The sequence below is a fragment of the Asparagus officinalis genome, chromosome 5 (assembly GCF_001876935.1).
Source record: "Asparagus officinalis chromosome 5, Aspof.V1, whole genome shotgun sequence".
NCBI classification, from domain to species: domain Eukaryota; kingdom Viridiplantae; phylum Streptophyta; class Magnoliopsida; order Asparagales; family Asparagaceae; genus Asparagus; species Asparagus officinalis.
In genome coordinates this window covers 9519912-9526179 of record NC_033798.1, presented here as the reverse complement: position 1 = coordinate 9526179, position 6268 = coordinate 9519912, and positions in this window count along the sequence as shown.

Here is a 6268-nt window from a genome sequence, read left to right as displayed (position 1 = left end):
TTGAATGACTAATGATAGAGGAGAAATCTTAGGATTAAACCTAAGAGAAACTCATCGACAACTTATCATGCTAAGGGTAAAAAAATGGCTAGTTCAACTCAAACGACAGTTGGTAAAGACACATCAAGTCCGTTGATAGCTGAGGGTTTGCTAAAAATCCTAAGTCCTGATTGTCAATCCCACATGGGTCTAACAAAGCCCGACGAGACTCAACGAATAGTCGGACTTCATCTCGAAGTATTGAGGTTCGCCTAGAAATGACAAACTTCACATGCAACCACGAAGAGCACCCCGGAGCATCGAAGCTCGCCAAGAGGCCAAGCTAGTCATGCAAGCCAAGTTCGTCATGCAAGCTAAGTTTGTCATGCAGACTTCGCCTGCAACCATGAGATTCACCCCGAAGCATCGAAGCTCGCCAAGCGGCCAATCTCATCGTACAAACTAAGCTCGTCATAGCCGAGAAGTTTCAGAGTATTTCAGATCTCATACAACCTAATTGAGGTCTGAAAACTTTGAAGGGGGTCTTGTAGGCATTAAAAATACCAAGAAATAAAGTAAGGTTGAACCTCACTACAAGCATGAAGAGGCTCGTCATGATGATGAACCTCATCTTTGCCAACAAAGCCTATCATGATGATGGTCGTCATTGAAGACGAAGTTCACCTAGAGACAAAAATCCTCTAGAAGATAAAGCCCATCCAAGAGACGGAGTCCATCCGCATATGAACCTCGTCAAACATCATCTCACTCCTCAAAAAAATGAACTTCATCATTGGAGACGAAGTTTGCCTAGAAACAAATTTCGTCATTGAAGATGAAGTTCACCGTTGCCATTATTGATGAACCTCGCGCATAGCCAAACCTCGTTAGTCATAAATTTTTAGATGCTATATTTAAGGAGAGTTAATGACTAATAACTCACTCATTTAAGGAGAGTTAATGACCACTAACTCACCTATTTGAGGAGAGTTAATACCACTAACTCACCTATTTAAATGGGAGTTAATGACCACTAACTCCCTCTTTATAAGGGGAGTTAAAGCTATTAACTCACTCTATAATGGTCCTAAGCCTATAAATAGGCATGATCAACATGAAAGGAGGGGGGGGGGGGGGGTCACTCTCATGGATCTTCATAGATCATCGGCTAATCATTTGGCCTTGGAGCGTTGAAGCTCATAACAAGCCACAAAATAGTCCAACTATACCCACCCACTTAATAAAGTGGGTCCTAAATGTGTGGGTATTGCTTCCATACAGTCTAAATATTTCATTACCGGACCCGCCATAACCAACCCAATCTAATCCACCCCCACAGTCCCACACCCACGTTCTCCTTTCTCCCCTCTTTCTCAAACACTCGATCCCTAGTTCCTCTCTCAGTCTCTCTCCTCTCAAGCGCTTGATTTCACCTCTCCCCATCGAGCAATAGCTCCTCATCTCTCTCCGATCGAGCCCTAGTTCCTCTCGATCAACAGGAGAATCGAATCTTCAACTTGTGGAGGCAACGATTAGGGTTTGAGTCTAGTTCGAGCGCCTCTCCTGTTCAAATTCAGGCCTTTGATCGAGCAATTTCAATATTCAGGTCTTCAATTGAAGTAATCACTGGATTTTGAGGTACATTCTTAGTAGGGTTTATTGATCTTGCCTTCTTTCAATTTTGTGGTTTTTTAATCCTGTCTCCTTTCAATTTTGGGATTTTCTTGAGTCTTTTATTCTTATGGCCTGTTTATTTTAGTTTTTTCGGTGGAAACCGGTGAGAACCCACCTGAGAAGAAAATTTTCTATATTATAGCATTTTATTCTTGCGTTTGTTTCAAATTTTTTTGTGAAAGCTTTTTATAAATTGGCTTAACCTGAAATGGGTCTTCAAATTATATTCTTGTGCATGACTCTCATTTGTCATCTTACTTATTCGTTCAGTCCTCATTCGTAGTTATTTGTTATATACAAAGCTATTTTATTAACTTTTGACATTTGATTTGATATTAAAAAGTTATTTTTCTTGTTTCAGTTACTATGTCTTTGAATGAATTTACTTCACGCGATGATGGTAGTGAAGCTGTTAATGAAACTATATCTAAACGTAAAAGAAGAGCAAAATCAAAAGTTTGAGAGTATTTTACTGAGTTGCCTGTTGATAGTGATGGGAAAGCTAAAGTTCAGTGTAAGAAATGTGACCAAGTTTATGTTAGTGGTCATGGTACCACAAATATGTTGAGGCATATTCATTCTTGCCCAAAACAAGATATAGATGAGGCTGATTCATCGTGGAAAACTATGCCATTAGATCAAGATAATTATAGAGAAATTTTGGCTAGCATCATTGCATTGCATGGTTATTCATTCTGTTTTTTTAGAATATCGAGGGATACGCAAATTACATACATTTTTAAATCCTAAAATCAAGCATATATTGAGGAACACCACTAAAGCTGATTTGATTAAGTTGTACCAGAAAGAAAAAAATTCTTAAACAAACTTTGAAGCTAGTTCCTAGCAGAATCAGTCTAACTATAGACTTGTGGACCTCTTCAACATCAGATTACTACTTGTCTCTTACTGCACATTACATTGATGAGCAATGGATCTTGCAAAACAAAACATTAGCTTTGTCTCATGTTTCACCCACATATAGTGGGGCAATTTTAGTAGAGAAGCTATTTCATTTACTGGAGGAGTGGTGCATATAAAAAAGAATTTTCATTGTTATATTGGACAATGCATCATATAATGATGCTTTTATGAAGATTTTGAAAGACTATCCTGCTTTAAAGGAGCATTTTGTCTCCAATGGTGAATTTTTGCATGTACGATGTTGTGCTCACATTTTAAATCTTGTTGTAGAAGATGGTTTAAAAATAATTGATAAATCTTTATCCAAGTTTAGAGAATGCATTAAATATGTAAAGAGTCCTCCTGGAAGGAAGAAAAAATTTGCAGAGTGTATCGAACAAACTTGTTCAGTTAGTGCAAAGAAAATTCAACAAGATGTCTCCAATAGGTGGAATTCCACCTTTTTAATGTTGGAGAGTGTTTTACCTTTTCGTCGGGCATTTGAGCAATTGAAGGTAATCGATTCAAATTTTACATTTTGTCCATCAAGTGAAGAATGGGTAAAGGCTGAAAAAATAGCAAAGTTCTTGAAACCTTTTTATGAAGTGTGCACTCTTTTTTCTAGAAGTAAATATCCAACTTCTAACTTGTATTTTGGTGGAGTTTGGAAGATACAAAAATGCATAAAGGAGGAGATGACAAGTGAAGATGAAGACATAAAATCCATGGCAAGTGGTATGGAGAAAAAGTTTAATAAATATTGGAAGTGTTATAGCAAGATTTTGTCTTTTGCATGCATCTTAGACCCCCGTTATAAGTTGAAGTATGTGGAGTTTTGTTTTCAAAAAGTGGGTTTTGGTTCTACTCATGTGGTGACTATATTGGATAAGCTAAAGTTTTTTTTACAAAGAATATGAGAGAGCATCAAATGATATATGCATGACCAGTTGTAGTTCGGAAGAGGCCTTTGGAGATGTTCTTGATGATGAGATGTTTGAGTTTGAACAGTTTGAGAGCCAACTAGTTTCAGTCAGTAGTGTTGGGGATTTGAAATAATCAAATCAAATCCGTACCCTTCCGGATCTTGTATTTGAGAGTTGAGCAAGAAAGAAATTTACCACAAATCAAAGATAAAAACTTGTAGGAAAGTAAACAAGAAAGAACATACCGGATTTAACGAGGTTCGGCAACGTGCCTACGTCCTCGGGAGCCACACCACACAATTCTTTGATTACTTGAAGAAGATTACAATGCTTGCAATTGACCTCTCTCTCTAAGATTTGTAACCTCAAAGAGCCCTCAAAACCCTCTTTTTTCGTGCTCTTTTTCTCTCTTAAACCCTAAAGGGACGTGTTTCTATTTATAACAAAATACAATCCCAAATAGATTAGGATTCTAAAACGAGTCTGCCACACCCTGACGTGGCGCAGACCACACCCATGGTAGACAGGGGAGACTCTGCCACACCCTGGTGTGGCGCAGACCACACCCTGGTGTGACGCAGACCACACCCATGGCATACAGGGTAGATTGTGCCACATCCTGGTATGACGCAGACCACACCCATGGCCTGTCTTGATTTCATGCAATTGTTGATTTTGATTCTAGGTTTGGATCTCCATTCTCAAGACCAACAATCTCTCACTTAGAGATCAAACCACCATCAATAAGCTCTCCCGAACTCAGCATTCTTCGCAAGCATTTTCTCCTACTTAAAAAATCCATTCTTCAATCATCAATATCCCGACGATCTCGCCGATCCTTGTAATGTGGCTCCGCCTTCGTCTTCTACTAGTGAAGGCCAACTGAAGTTGCGCACAACTCTAGTTTCTCAATGGTGACTGTCTTCGTCAACATGTCCGCCGAATTTTGACTCCCCAAAATTTTTATTAAATACAACTTTCCGTCTTCAACTAACGAGCGTATAAAATGGTATTTGACGTTGATGTTCTTCGTTCTGGCATGATATACTGGATTCTTGGTAAGATGTATAGCGCTCTGGCTATGACAATAAAGAACTCCTCTCCCTTGCTTCAGATCTAACTCTTCCAAGCACCCGTTCAACCATATCATCTCTTTGCTTGCTTCAGTCACCATGACATACTCATCCTCAGTTGTAGACAAAGTCATAATCTTCTGCAGACGTGAGACCCAGCTCACTGCTGTCGACGCTAAGGTATAAACATACTCCGTGGTGCTTCGCCTCGTATTATGATTACCGACAAAGTACGCATCCTCGTATCCCTGCAGCACCAACTACTTTCTCCTGAAACATAATGGCTTGTTCGTTGTCCCTCTCAAGTACCACATTATCCACTTCACGGCCTGCCAATATTGCTTCCCTGGATTGCTTGTAAATCTGCTCATAACTCCCACTACATGGGCGATGTCCGGCCTCCTGCAAACCATCACGTACATGAGACTCCCAATGGCCAAAGAATATGGCACCCTGCTCATATGCTCTTTATCTGTATCTGTCTTAGGTGATTGCTCCTCATATAGCTTGAACTGACTTCCAAGGGATATGCTAACAACTTTAGCATTATGCATGTTGAACCTCTAAAGTACTTTCTCAATGTATTCAGCTTGGCTCAATCTCAATATCCCTTCAGCTTCATCCCTACTGATTCACATTCCTAGAATCTGCTTCGCTGCATCCAGATCCTTCATTGCAAACTCCTTTGCTAGCTGCTTCTTCAAACTGTTTATCTCCTCTAAACATGGTCCTGCTACCAACATGTCATCAACATATAATAACAAAATAATAAAGCTAGACTCGAACCTTTTGAAATAACAGTAATGATCTGAATTGCATCTTCTGTAGCCATTGTTCTGCATGAAGTTATCAAACTTCTTATACCACTGTCTCGGAGCCTGTTTCAAACCATATAAGCTCTTCTTGAGCTTGCACACCATCTCTTCCTTTCCTTCTTCAATAAAGCCAACATGATGCTTCATGTAGATTTCTTCATCCAAGTCACCATGAAGAAAGACAGTCTTCACATCTAACTACTCAAGAAAGAGGTTTTCTGCAGCTACCAAACTCAACACCACTCTGATGGTTGTGAGTTTCACAACAGGGGAAAATATCTCCGTGTAGTCCACTCCTTCCCGCTGTTGAAACCCCTTTACTACTAATCTAGCCTTGAATCTCTTGCTTCCATCACTCTCCTGCTTGACCCGGTAGACCCATTTGTTATGTAAGGCTTTCTTCTGTGCAGATAGCTGGGCTAACTCCCATGTCTCATTAGTGAGTAGAGAATCCATCTCCTCCTAAATAGCATGCTCTCACTGCTGAGATTCACTCACTTGCATTGCCTTTTCATAGCACTCCGGCTCACCGCTATCTGTCAATAATAGGTAGTCAAGAGATGAAAGATATCTGGGATTTGGTTTGGGTACCCTGGATGACCTCCTAAGCTCCACGCCCTGGGTAGTTTCTTCTGCACCTGGAGCCTTCTCCATTCTCTGATCAGAACAAACATCATCACCCCTATCTGAAAGTTCCTCTAAATCCATGTACTCGCATCCACCTGTATCTGTAGTGCTGCTCCCACTGCTTTGGCTATCCTTAGCATTTTCCCTGTACTTGTACGTCCCTGCTTCTGATGATCTTCCTGTTCTTCTCATCCCAAAGATGATACCCGAACTCATCAACGTCGTATCCAATGAATGTGCACTTCTGTGACTTAGCTTCTAACTTGTCCCTGAC